The 15,000-nt window shown below is 42.8% G+C and overlaps 1 protein-coding gene across 2 annotated transcripts in view; it reads right to left on the bottom strand.

The window, feature by feature from the left end:
- AGMO (alkylglycerol monooxygenase) overlaps positions 1-15,000 on the bottom strand; it is a 367,919-nt gene that overhangs the window by 113,498 nt on the left and 239,421 nt on the right. The window lies entirely within an intron of this gene.

The following is a 15,000-nucleotide window of genomic DNA, read 5'->3' as shown; positions in this document are numbered from 1 at the left end:
TAGCCCTTGTCGATCCTCTGCTGGTGATCTTCCACGTACTACGGTTGCAAGCATCTTACTTTTGGTCATCGTCTTTGTCTTTTAATTTCTCTTGGAATCGAGTCAAGTAACGTCTTTTTCCAAGGACGGTAATTTTTTCTTGTGATATGTCTGGCCTGCTGCCATTTTAATTTATCCACACTTGTAATGATGTCACAGACTTTTGTTTGGTTTCAAACACATTCATTCTTTTTCCAGTCCCCAGTTAATACCCATCATACATCTCTCCATACTTCTTTGCATTGTTTGAAGATTCTGAATTATCTTCGCATTTATGGTTCAAGAATCCAATCTACATGTGAGCACTGGCAGAATACATTGGTCAAAAACATTCCCTGAAATAATGTCTTGTTTCTTCCAAATGCGCACCATCCCGTCTTGATTCTCCTATTAATTTAATTCAAAAGGTTGCCATCCATTGTTATTTGCCAGTCAATGAAGACATAGGGGCCTATGCAATAAGCGTCGATAAGGCACTTATCGACCACTTATCGGCCAAAATGCCTACTCACATTCAGTAACCCTTGATAAGTGGGCGATAACGGCCTTTTTCGCCGAAAAAACTTTTGAACAAAATCAAATCGCTGACTGAGCGGCGATAAACCACTTATCGACACTTTTCGGAATGTTCATAGACACGCGCGATTCTAGTAGCCGCGAGTCGGCGATCGCCGCCTATCACCGTCTGTCGCGACCCTAAAATGGCGATTTTCTCCCCAAATCCAAACACCTGAAAAAGTTGGCAGATTGGTGGGGAGAAGCATCGATAAGCCGGCGATATGGGACTTAGAAAAATGTTGGCCTTTTTCCTGCATTGTATTGATGCCAGGGGTCTCCGGAGCTGATAACCATTAATATCAGCACTGGAGCCCCACGGCATTAATTCGATGCAGGAAAAATGCATTTACAGTCACTTCATTACCTTAGTGGCTAACCGCTAAGGCAATGAAGGGGTTAACCACCCGTGCCAGGCTTATTGTGGGTAGTGGGGGTGGGTGAAGGGGGTATTTGGCCCTTGGTGGGTGTTTAGGCCTTGCGGGGGGGGGGGTTGCGGGTGGACTTAACCCCTTCATTACCTTAGCGGTTAATACCGCTAAGGTAATGAAGGGGTTAACACTTCCACTACCCACCCGCAAGGCATAAATACCCATCCTTGGGGCTAATACCCCCTTCACCCTCCCCCGCTACCCACAATAAAAACAATACACACAACAGCCCAAAGACCCTACTCCTAGGTCACAATAAACATAGCAATATTTAATATACAGCAATACATGCCCCCCCCCCGTGGCCCCCATAATGTAAAAAATATATTTATTTTTTAACATACAGGGTTAATACCCCAGGCCTATGGTTGTCCCCTGTGGTCCCGACGGGTGTCCACAGGCCCCACAGTGCACCAGAGGGGGGTGCCCACAGGGTCTGGGAGTCTCCGGTTGGGGGTGGTCCCCACTATGTGCCGTGGGCCTCCAGGTGGTCCCTGCAGGTCACTGTGGGCCACAATGGGGTCCATGGGTGGGCTGCGAGTGTCTAGAGGTCCCCGGGTCAACCCCACAGGTGTCTGAGGCCGTCGGGTTGTTCCTACGGGGGTCTGGGGACCCTTGGGTGGTCCCTGCGAGTCCGCAGGCCCCCACAGCTGTGGGGCCCCCGGTACTTCCCCACATGTGTCCCCCGTGGGTCCACAGGTAGTACCCATGGGCGTCCGGGGGTCCTCAGGTGGTCTCCATATGTCCCCGCAGACCTAAGGTGCCAACCCTGTATGTCAACAAATAAACATGTCCTACATTTCAATCAATTCCCCCCCTCCCCACCAAACACATACAGTACAATAATGGACAAAATAACTATTACTGAAATAAATAAAATTGCCGCTCACCAAATGTCCATAGAATATATACACATAGATAGGAGGTGCATACGGGAGATGATAGCATATATCAGAACAGGAAGGGGTTAAGAGAGAAACACCCAAAAGAATTCCTATGTGCACTCACCTATACTATTAAATGGCTGGGAAGGATTCAATCCCTGGGTGAGGACCCATACACCATTTACTAATTTACAATAAAATATTTTAATATACAGATATCCAAAGACAAACACAATTTGTTCAAAGAAACCGGGAGTGGGTGCGAGGAGTGGAGTGGGCTATGTAACCCTATATAGTCAGCAACCTGCTAGCAAATATTTAACCCTGTTGGTAAATCATACCAGACTACTGCATGAAGCCTTCTATCAAACACTCACTCATATATACTAGGCGAGGTGTAGTCATAACACAGTCATGAGTAGGACTTGGAACACATCTAATCTATATATGTAGACGGTTACTCAGAATGTCCTACTCCAGGGTAATTAGTGCTGCACTGTGCCAGTAATTAAAACATATATCTGCCAGAGTCCCTAAGTCTGTAGGGTATATATTAAATGCCTCCTAGATCGGGGGATGTATAAAGGGTCTGCAATAGAGATATCCGTTACATTGACTCAAATTCCTCCCTGTGTGGGTTCCCGGATTGCAAGTTTGCAACATGGAAATAAACCCGTTACAATGTATGCATATTGTTTAACAGCAAAGTAGCAGGACGGCTCTGCAGTGCAGTGTAAGAATAACTACTACACTGATGCGGTCTGAGCTCGGCAGTATACAACCTGGTAATCCATGGCAGAACCAGCTCACACGCTACTCTCCGCTCCGCGGAGTGGAGTGAGTGCGGAGCGGAGAGTAGCGTGTGAGCTGGTTCTGCCATGGATTACCAGGTTGTATACTGCCGAGCTCAGACCGCATCAGTGTAGTAGTTATTCTTACACTGCACTGCAGAGCCGTCCTGCTACTTTGCTGTTAAACAATATGCATACATTGTAACGGGTTTATTTCCATGTTGCAAACGTGCGAGCCGGGACCCCACACAGGGAGGAATTTGAGTCAATGTAACGGATATCTCTATTGCAGACCCTTTATACATCCCCCGATCTAGGAGGCATTTAATATATACCCTACAGACTTAGGGACTCTGTCAGATATATGTTTTAATTACCGGCACAGTGCAGCACTAATTACCCTGGATTAGGACATTCTGAGTAACCGTCTACATATATAGATTAGATGTGTTCCAAGTCCTACTCATGACTGTGTTATGCCTACACCTCGCCTAGTATATATGAGTGAGTGTTTGATAGAAGGCTTCATGCAGTAGTCTGGTATGATTTACCAACAGGGTTAAATATTTGCTAGCAGGTTGCTGACTATATAGGGTTACATAGCCCACTCCACTCCTCGCACCCACTCCCTGTTTCTTTTAACAAATTGTGTTTGTCTTTGCATATCTGTATATTAAAATATTTTATTGTAAATTAGTAAATGGTGTATGGGTCCTCACCCAGGGATTGAATCCTTCCCAGCCATTTAATAGTATAGGTGAGTGCACATAGGAATTCTTTTGGGTGTTTCTCTCTTAACCCCTTCCTGTTCTGACAAAATAACTATTATCCAGATATGGATAATAGATTATTTGCCCATTATTAAACACAACATTAACCAGCATAAATAAAGTAAATAAATAGAGTTCTACTCACCACAGCAATATGATGTGCATCCTCTGCAGGTCCCTGTCCTCCGTTGCAAGAGAAATACATAGCAAATACATTTGAATGTCCCATAACCCCTTAATCACGTTAGCGGTTAATAACCGCTATAGTAATTAAGGGGTTAACCCACCCTGCCCCGCTACCCACCCGGGAGGCCTAAGCACCCTCCCCGGACCCACTATACCCACCCTGTACCCATTGAGTAGTATAGTGGTACATCATGTTGACAGAAAAAAAACGACACCTTTTTTTTGTCAATCTGTGTATGTATTTTGTATCAAATCACTGGGTCCAGGCAGCCTTTCCTATATTTTAGGTATTTATTAATATAATAGCACACTATTCAGCATTAGCGCTGTAGCACTTCATCTTTTTTCTTGCATAGTGGTACATCATACCCATATAATAATATGGGCATGATAAGCCTCTATAGAACTCAAAGGGCACCCTAATCAAAATAAGTTAATGTTCCAAACACACAATAATAAAACATAACCAAACTCCCAAAAAACAGAATTCACTAAATAAAAACACTAGCCAGCTAATGCAATTACTACAAGCAATAACCAGATCAACAATGAATTAATTAAACCATTAACCAATCAAAACAATTAATTAATAAAATAACTCAGAATTATTTCAAACAGTAACCAATCAAACCAATTAATTACTAATCCAACTCAAAATTAATAGTAACATTAACCAATCAAAACAATTCATTAATACAACATTAATGAATTAATTGAAACATTAAACTACAAAGAAATAAAGAAAAAATATATCAGAAAAAAACGTTAAACGCACTAGCCAACACATCATTAATTAAAAACGGAAACAAATCGCCAACAATTTATTTCAATAAAGCAGAAAAATACCAAACAATGACATCCACATAATAAACTGACATTGAAAAAAACAGCAGCAATCCAAAGCCAGAAATGCCCCCAAAATATTGTCCTAATAATGTATTCATTTGTACCCTAAAGTGGTACAGATTAATATATTATCAGTCAATGTGCCCAATTTTTTTTTCAAAAAACACATCCAATGTAAAAACCTTTAAAAAATAAATTTACATACATTCAATATATTACTTACCATTAGAAGTGCTGGCCCTCCGACTCCCGGGGAAACAGGAAGCTCACGTACCTTGAAGGCCTCAAACAGCATCTGATGCCATCCGCCATGAAGATCCGGTTCAGGTACCCAAATCTTCTTTCTTTTATTTTTAATCAGCTTCTTCTATCTTCATCTGTCATTATTTCTTGATCTTCTTTATCTTCTGTCTTCATCTGTCAATCCATAAAACCCCATGGTAGATCCCAACCGATGTTGTCTCACCGTCTTCTTGGGCTCAAATGAGGCGTCACAGCCTTAAATAGAGCTTGTGACGTCACATTTTGGCATGAACAGGTTTAACAGCCAGAAAGATAGATAGGAAAAAGCAGGCACCAACAGTACAGGACCAAAGAAAAAATGAAAGAACATCCACAATTAATGAAGGACGTAACAGGGAACTCATTTCCAGTGACAAATGATCTAAAAATTGACAAATTTGGGAGCATATATTTGTCAATTTTTAGATCATTTGTCACTGGAAATGAGTTCCCTGTTACGTCCTTCATTAATTGTGATATCGCATTCGTAATTTATGTTTTAAATTGCGGATGCGGTAAACAATATGTGGGCCGTACCACCAGGGCCCTGAAGGTACGTATCAGGGAACATATGGGACTCATCAAAAAAGGAGATCTCACTCATCCGGTGTCATGTCACTTTACTAACTGTAGAATGGGTAGCATAGATACAGTACATTTAACTATATGGGTATAGAACATGTGCCAAGTCCTGTCAGAGGTGGCAATAGAGCGGAACTCCTAGACAAGCATGAATTGTACTGGATTTTTACGTTAAAAACAAGAGTTCCCTCTGGCTTAAACTCTGATTGGGACTTAGCACCTTTTCTACATTGATTCATATATTGTGGAATTGGGGCAAGAATATATCTCTTCTTTTCCCCATTTCATATATACTTTAGTACATGTTAACTAAATCTGCATTTGTGAATCAAACCATTGTTATTGCTATTGTTATCAACTTTTATGAATTAATTCAATATTTTTTCATGGGCAATTTTCCCTCATTTAGCCTTATCTCAAATAACATTTTGAGTAATTTACATCATTCAAATATTATCTAACAAGATAAAATATTTTGATTATCTTCATTTTTATCTCTTAAATTGAGCTTAATAATGTCACTTCCAAGTACATCACATTATACTATTTTTGTCTCTTTTTTCAAATGGATTATGACGTTTTATTTGCATAATAACTTTCTGTTTATATCTATACATATGGTGTGTTTCTATATACACAATGTATGCTTATATATGAATTTATATTTTCATCATCTAGTCTATCCATTTGTTTGTGTTTTCTTGTTTTTAGCAGGAATACTCATAGTCTATTTTATGATATTTCATTTTATTTTTATTTTTGTAATGTGTTTTGATATCTCTTTGGGTTCCTGCTTTAGGAAGATATGCCTGGTACTTTTATTGGCATTTTTAAAATTGTAGATGTTTGTTTGTCATATTGTTAATAAAGTTGACATTTTTTGAATTTTTTTTGTATTCCTCACGTGTCGTGCTGACGTCATCACGCGGACGCTGCTCCTGCAAGTTTCAGGAAGTGAATGCTGATGAATTGCAGCACGCTTCAGAGGACTATAAAAACGGGTAGGTGAGTACTTTAAAGTCACCTTGATAAAGAGCTCACGCTCGAAACGCGTTGGTGGGGGGTTCTGTACCCCATAATGTGGTTGTTTTTTGTTGAATCCATTAAATTATTCTTTTTAATGGGCAAACGTTCTATGGATGTTCTTTCATTTTTTCTTTGGTCCTGTACTGTTGGTGCCTGCTTTTTCCGATCTATCTTTCTGGTTAGCAACGCTGAAGAATCGGAAGCACACCCCCTGCTGTGGATACAGTCTGGACAAACTGGATCAAGCCCTCTACAAATGAGTGAGTTATTATATCTCCATTCCGATACATTATGTTGGATCACTTAACTGTGAGGCCCCTTACTACAGTGTTTGTGTGGACCCTAGTCCACTAGTCGTTTTTTTTATGGAGCTTTGATTGTTTAATACATTTGGGACACAACTTGTGTTTATCCACTGGGGAGTACACAGCTGCAGGAATCTTCAATCAAGTTTATTTTCAAGATAATAGGCTTTTTTTTGGAGTACCACACACCTTCTATATTTCAGGTTTAACAGCCATCTGATTGGCTGTTAAAACCATGTGCCGACTTACATTTTTTTTTTAATTACGTCATTTAAAGGGAATGATGCCAGCCAATCAGATTGGCTGTGCTTCATTTGCGTTCATTTATGTGCTTAAAAGCTGTGTGAACTGAGATGCATCAGTTTAAATGGGCTCCATGTGAATGGATATTCCAGGCAAAAGGTAACACATTGTGTGATCATTTGCATGTCATTTCCCAGAATCCCTTGCTGCAGTGGGAGCACTGTATGCTAGGTGCTAATAGTTGAAAGGCAGGGTTGCAGACCTGTCTAAGACATGTGAATATGCTCACAAGTGATATTCTTTATTGGCTATATGCTAACGGTGGAAGTTTTTTGTTGCCTTTTTCAGCCACCATAACTTAAAATGTGATATGGTAAACCTACCCAGCCTAGAAATTTTTCAAGGCAAGTATAAACCAACCTCACACTGATGATACCCATCAAGGTTGAAACATGTCTATGAGTGGTTTGTACTTGCTTTGCTAGTCCCATGCTGTGCTAATCCCATGCTGTGCTTAAAAGCTGTGTGAACGGTGATGCATCAGCTTAAATGGGCTCCATGTGAATGGATATTCCAGGCAAAAGGTGACACATTGTGTGCTCATTTGCATGTCATTTTCCAGAATCCCTTGCTGCAGTGGGAGCACGGTATGTTAGGTGATAATGGTTGAAAGGCAGGGTTGTAGACCTGTCTAAGACATGTGAATGTGCTCACAAGTGATATTCTTTATTGGCTATTTGCTGATGGAGGTTTTTTGTTGCCTTTTTCACCTAACATAACTTAATATGTGATATTGTATATATGTATGTATGTATGTGGGGTTATATGTATTTTTTTTTATGTATGTATTTGGGTTGGTTGTTTTTTGTATGAATTTGGGGGGGTGGGGGAGGTTGTATATATTTTGGGGGTGGGGATTTTTTTTGTATGTATTTGGGGGTGGGAAGTTTTTTGCATTGGGGATGGGAAGTTTTTTGGTATATATCTTCTGGGGAGAATTGTGTGAGGGGGAGGGAATGAATGAGCATGGGGTAATTGACAGAAGGAGAGGAGAGAGGGGGTGAGGAAAAGAGGGAGTAAGAGTGAGACTCGGGAGATAAATACATGCGAGGTGGGAGAGTAAGAGGGGGTGAGACGGAAGGGAGAGAAATACATGGGAAGAGGAGGGGAGAGTGGGGGCTCATGAGGTGTGAAATGGGGGGCGGCTCGCAATACCATCACCACGGGGGGGTGGGGCCATGCTTAAATGTTTGTCCTGGGCCCCACGATTTCTGTTGGCGGCCATTCTGTCCTGCCGCAAGTTTAGTGCTTCAGCGAGAAACTTCTGTCTCTTGAACACATCTTGCAATTCTCCTCTTATGGCCTACATTTTTTCAATATGCTCGCTCCGCCTCCAGTGATGTTCTGGTGACACTCAGCGTGGCCTTCAGCTCTTCATGCTGCTAGCGGGGACATACTGTGTACTCAGACACTCCTGTAGTACTTTGTGAGAAGCCTGGAAACTTTCTTTCTTTACCTACCAAGCTCTGCTTTGAGCACGCAAACCTCTTGCTGAGAAACTTGTAACGCTGTGATGAAACTTTGAATGTCTTTCAGGGCCATCTCATAGTACTGTTTCCAGTCCGTACTCGTTTTCTCTGATTTGCTCGGCTTTCTGTTTATGGCGGTAGCATTTGTCATCGTTATCATCCTCCTCCTCCTCCTCATCATCATCAACATCCTCGTCATCATCCTCCTCCTCGTCATCATCATCCTCCTCTTCATCATCATCATCATCATCATCATCATCATCATCATCATCATCATCATCATCATCATCATCATCATCATCATCATCATCATCATCCAGCATGAAGAGACAGTGTTTGGTGTGGTCTAGATTTTCACACCATAGACATTTTTGATTCAGTTCCTTTTGCGGGACTATGCCTGGATACCCATTCCTGAAAGGGCATTCTTTTGTGTGGCCAGGCACATTAAACTTTAAACACATTGTATTCGCCATTTTTTCTTCCATGCGTATTCTTCACTTTGATCTCAGTAGGCACTATTTCCTCAATTTTTCATATCTTTTCCGGTGTATCCTGTAAGCACAACTAGTTATCCACAGTGGAACAGATTTTATTTGCAGAATTTGTTTTTTTTTCACTTCAGTTGGGCGGCCATTTTAAATCCACTACATTTATTTTCAAACCCACAGTTTCCGCTGTCCATTAAACTCCACCAATTGTGATGTCTCTAACACAGTGTAGGATCCTATGTCACAGATTAACGCTGGAAACGTAATATTTCTCTATATGGGGTTTATTTACAAGGATAAATAATACACTAACAGGCCCACCGTCCCTTTAAGTTAAAACAAATCATAAAATAAACACCTATTCCTCTTAGGAGACTAACTACACATGATGCTGTCTGGATGGACAGTTAAGCTGGTCACCACCTAACAACAGGTACTATTGTAGCTAAACATATACAGTATCTGCACATAGCAATATAGTGCTTTGTTATCTGTTAGTCCAAGGTTTAAAGCAGACATCCCCTCTTCAGCATGGTCTCACGTCCTTCCTTCCTAGGGGAGCTCAGCCCCACAAGAGCTCATAGAATCTCTCCTCTGTAGTTCCATTACTATGGATCAGACATACCCTGCTCCAGCACAATCTGATGTCCTTCCTTCTTCTTCCTGGGATTAACAACCCAGGCAGTCCCAGCAGACTTTGTGACCACTATCAAGTGGGTCTAGGGGACTGTGCCAGCTTCCACAACTGGGGAGAACTCTTCTCCGTCCCCCTTCTCTGGAAACAGCAATCTCTCCCCCCTTCTCTGAGGGAAAGCAGTCTCTCTCACTCCACATGGCAGCTCCCTGTGTCTGCCTTAAAACATTTCCTTGTTCATTCAGACCAGGCTGATTAGCTGCTCATGAGGGAAGCTTTTCCAGAGGAAATTAACTCCATGTATGCTGCAAAATCCTCTAGCTGCCTATTACAACACCTACAGACAGTGATTGCATCACAATGTATATATTATATATATATATACAGCTGAACCCCGTTATAACGCGGTCCTCGGGAACCACCAATCAGACCGCGTTATAACCTGGGTCGCGCTTATTTAAAATAAAAATGGCTGCCGCGCACCCAATCGGAAAGAGGCAGGTGAGGCGCCGGCAGCCCCAGCAATTCCCCCAGCAAGATCCCCCAGCCAGCACCTCCCCCAGCAGCCCAACCACGATCCCCCAGCCAGCACTTCCCCCAGCAGCACCACCATGATCCCCCCAGCCAGCACTTACCCCAGCAGCCCAACCACTATTCCCCATCCAGCACCTCCCCAGCAGCCCTACCACAATCCCCCAGCCAGCACCTCCCCCAGCAGCCCCACCATGATCCCACATCCTGCACTTCCTCCAGCAGCCCCTCCATGATCCCCCATCCTGCACTTCCCCCAGCAGCCCCTCCATGATCCCCCAGCCAGCACTTCCCCCAGCAGCCCCACCATGATCCCCCAGCCAGCACTTCCCCCAGCAGCCCCACCACGATACCCCAGTCAGCATTTCCCCCAGCAGCCCCACCATGATCCCTCAGCCAGCACTTCCCCCAGCAGCCCCACCATGATACCCCAGCCAGCACTTACCCCAGCAGCCCCACCATGATCCCCCATCCTGCACTTCCCCAAGCAGCCCCTCCATGATCCCCCAGCCAGCACTTCCCCCAGCAGCCCCACCATGATCCCACAGCCAGCACTTCCCCTAGCAGCCCCACCACGATACCCCAGCCAGCACTTCCCCCAGCAGCCCCACCATGATCCCTCAGCCAGCACTTCCCCCAGCAGCCCCACCAAGATACCCCAGCCAGCACTTACCCCAGCAGCCCCACCATGATCCCCCAGCCAGCACTTACCCCAGCAGCCCCACAACGATCCCCCAGCCTGCAATTCCCCCAGCAGCCCCACAACAATCTCGCAGCCTGCACTTCCCCAGCAGCCTAACAACGATCCCCCAGCCTGCACTTACCCCAGCAGCACCACCATGATCCCCCAAGCCAGCACTTACCCCAGCAGCCCCACCACTATCCCCAGCCAGCACTTCCCCCAGCAGCCCCACTACGATCCCCCAGCCAGCACTTCCCACAGCAGACCCACCACAATCCCCAGGCATAGAGAGAGGAGGCAGGAGTGAGGTGCCGGCAGCCCCAGCATGTTCTCCAGCAGCCCGAGCACCACCAGCCCGAGCACCACCAGAGGTAGGGGGGGGGGTGTATGTGTGTGTGGTGTATGTGTATGTGTGTGTGTAAAGTTTGTTATAAAATAAATAATAATATTCGGGGTCCACGCTCATACTGCGTTATAAGCGGATCCACATTATAGTGGATCACGCTATAACGGAGTTAAGCTGTATATATATATATATATACACCGGGCTCGACAAATACACTCGCCCGCATGCCATGGACGAGTGCATTTTGGCCGCAGTCGAGTGCTTACCTGTGGGGGGTCCAGGGGCGTGGTGTGGTGATCTCCATCTTCCCCTTCAATTTGTACTATTTCCCCTGCAGGTCCTGAAAAAATCACTGTGTGGCGTCAAATGATGCTGTGTTGCCATGGCAACGGGATGCTATGTGACGTCGTGACTTCATGCGGCGCCACGTTGCGTGATGCTGTGATTTCCCGGCATCCCATTGCCATGGCAACGCAACATCATTTGACGCCACGCTGCCATTTTTTCAGGACCTGCAGGGGAAAGAGTACAATTTCCAGGGGAGATGAATGAAATCACCAACCAACACCGCCGGACCCCACTGCAGGTAAGAGTCGTGAGGGGGCTGGGGGGTGAGGGAGTTTTTTGGGGGGCGCGTTACTTTTGCGGTGGGGTGTGACAGGGTGAAGTCAGGTACTGATAATTATGCCGGAGGCCGGAATGTCTATGGGCATGACAGAATTCAGGAAGAAGGCATGAAGGCAGAAATTAAATAAAAGCTATCATTAAAGCCTTCATTTGGCCACATACATCTGACAGACTCGCAGTGAAGTAACACTGCAAGAACTGGAAGACAACATATTGGTGTATGAAAGTTCATCAAAAAGAGCAGCCATAATCGTCATTCAGTTGAAAAAGAGAAACAGGCTTCAAATAATCCAAGTGTGTGCTCCAACATCAAGTTACACTAATAAGGAAGTGAAAGACAGCTAGAAAAAATGTGCAAATAGCACACAGCAACGCACTGCCAATGAGGAGGAGTATAGGTGTATAAAAATAGAGGATTTAATGCCCAATCATAATGACAAGCAAGGGGTAAAGACCCTGCTACGCATTTCACACAATAGTGCTTTATCAATTGATAAAGAACTATTGTGTGAAACGCGTAGGAGGGTTTTTACCCTTGCTTGTCATTATGATTCGGCATTAAATCCTCTATTTTTATACACCTGTACTCCTCATCATTGGCAGTGCGCTGCTGTGTGCTATTTGCACATTTTTTCTAGCTGGTTTACCTTCATCTGCGGCTGGACACGCCATCAAGAGACTTTCATTGGCACCAAGAGTGGGTAAGGTACAAGAATTATTTTCGGATTCGTTACCAGGGCTACTTATCTGGATAAGTGCTTTTTCAGAACTTTACTCATTATTGTCTCCAATGAGACTCAGTGGAGGGGGGTCACCTTCTATTCACTGTGGTCTTCAGGAAGATATCTACAGGTTCATTTGAATTACTATCTCACCTAGTAGCTTACCCACGCCATTTAGAAGCCTATGTCTCTTCATTATATGGATTTATTTGTATTTTGGTTCCGGGATGTTTAGAGCACCCATGTTTTTCCATATATGTTAAGGACTTCTACAATGAAATCAACTAACCTAACAAAGGAAATTCTCACCTCAAGATCGTTATGAGAGATTTTATTGCAAAGATTGGTGCCCAGCAGAAAGACAAAGTCTCAGTTGGTAAGTATTGTTACGGTAACCGTAATGAAGTGGGGACAGATTGGTAGAATTTGCAGTATATGAAAACTTCTACATCATGAACCATTCTTCTAGAAGAACCTGATGATGTAGGGATATATAACTGCGAAGACTATTGAAGATAACAAAAGTTTAAACAAGACAAAGCACCTTAAGAATTGTTTAAGACATTAGACGGGAACGAAAAAGCAATAAAAATGAACGGTGAATATTTGAGTTACCTACAATTTTCAGATGTTGTTATTTTTGCCACATGTCCAGAATACCTGCAGCAGCAAATTGGAGAACTCACCAAGCAAAAATGTGGGCCTCCGTATGAAGCTCAGTATGACCAAAGTGATGTTCAACAAATATATGAAGTCGGCAATAATTTAAATAAATGGACTAGAAGTAGAAGGAGTCGATGATTACAGTATGTCTACCTGGGCTGGCAAATAACAATGGATGGGAAATTTTTTAATGAAATCAATAGGAAAGTGACAATATTTCAAGGGAATGTTTTTGACCAGTGTATTCTGCCCGTGCTTACGTATAGATGTGAAACTTGGACCCTAAATGTGAAGATAATTCAGAAGCTTCAGACAACATAAAGAAGTATGGAGTGACCGATCATAAGGGTGAAGAAATAAACGTGGTAGTGGGCCGGATATATAACAAGAAGAAATAGTCATAACTGGACAAAGATGGTACTTCACTAGATTCCAAACAGTTTAAAAGACCAAGATGATGACCAAATGTACTGATTGGGGGAATAAAATCAGAATATTTGTTGGACCAACGTGGAGCAGAGAGGCTTGTAACTGTAGTAACTGGAAGACCTATGGGGAGGCTTTCATCAGCAGTGGAACAACAAGGGATCATGCTGAAGATGATGATGAGATAGATAGATAGATAGATAGATAGATAGATAGATAGATAGATAGATAGATAGATAGATAGATCCACAGATGGCACAAAAGCCCAGGCCACATAGAGTGCAATTTCCCAAAAGTTGTTATCTGGATTATCTCAAAATATATCACTCCTTTTTTGTTGCAAATCTTGTACAGTAAATATAATTGCAATATTACCAACATAAATGAATACACAGACGTAAGAAAAAGAAATAAGTGTCTCAGACTAAACAATGATCTTATTTTGCTGGATTACTTTCATTGCTAATTTATTAACTGGATACATGCCGGCCAACATTGTCATAAGCGGTGCTACAGACGAGACCACGATGACCACGACTATTCTAAAGCTTGCCTTAAACTAGCCCGGGTATGTCTAGTCTGGGTATGTGCAGGGTATGTGCTGGGTTTGTTTAAGGCAAGTTTAAGGCATTTCTGCATTGACTAATGACCCATCGGATTAACACAGCAGGGGTCCCTGGCAGTGCCATTCAGTTTGAATGGGACAGCCAGGAACCCCTGCTGTTAAAGTTGATGGGCCATTAATCAGTGCAGAAATTCTGGGGCTAGTTTAAGGCAAGTTTAAGGCATGTATTCAGAATGTACCTGGGTGTACCTGGGTCTATTTGGCGATTGCCACAGGTTTGTGTTAGAATAGTCGCAGTCTCTGCTGTATGCCAGAAGACCCCTCCACCTCCAAAAGACACCTGATAAGGTGTTTTCCAGCAAAAGAAAGTTCTCTTCTGAGATAGCTATGCTTTCCAATTTAATTTATTCTTATTTTTTTCTGAATATACAAAAATGCATGGTTCTAAAGCTGACATATTTCTGATGAGTCCTGTATTTTTATTTGATAAAAACTTATTTACACCATCAGGCATTTACAGTATTGATATAGGTTTCTAAATCATATGAAAAAAAAGTATATCAAATTAGTGATAGTTAAAGTTTTTTTAATCTAAAATTAGCTTTTTGTACCAGGGATTGAACCTCTTTGTCTTATACTGTAGAAAACACAAAAATGTTAATGTAATGTTCTCTTTTGTGAAAGGGGCAGTGAAATTGGTATTAATGTGCTCATACATTTGCATCACAATATTGATTTCATTGTGTGCCTTACAATTCATAGAAGCATCCTGTGGTTTGGGGAAAAAAAAAACTGTTGGAAAGAATTCTTTGAAACAGACGCACATATCCTATACAACTCTGAA

Source organism: Ascaphus truei, chromosome 2 (assembly GCF_040206685.1).
Source record: "Ascaphus truei isolate aAscTru1 chromosome 2, aAscTru1.hap1, whole genome shotgun sequence".
Classification (NCBI taxonomy): domain Eukaryota; kingdom Metazoa; phylum Chordata; class Amphibia; order Anura; family Ascaphidae; genus Ascaphus; species Ascaphus truei.
This window is presented reverse-complemented; position numbering and strand designations above follow the sequence as displayed.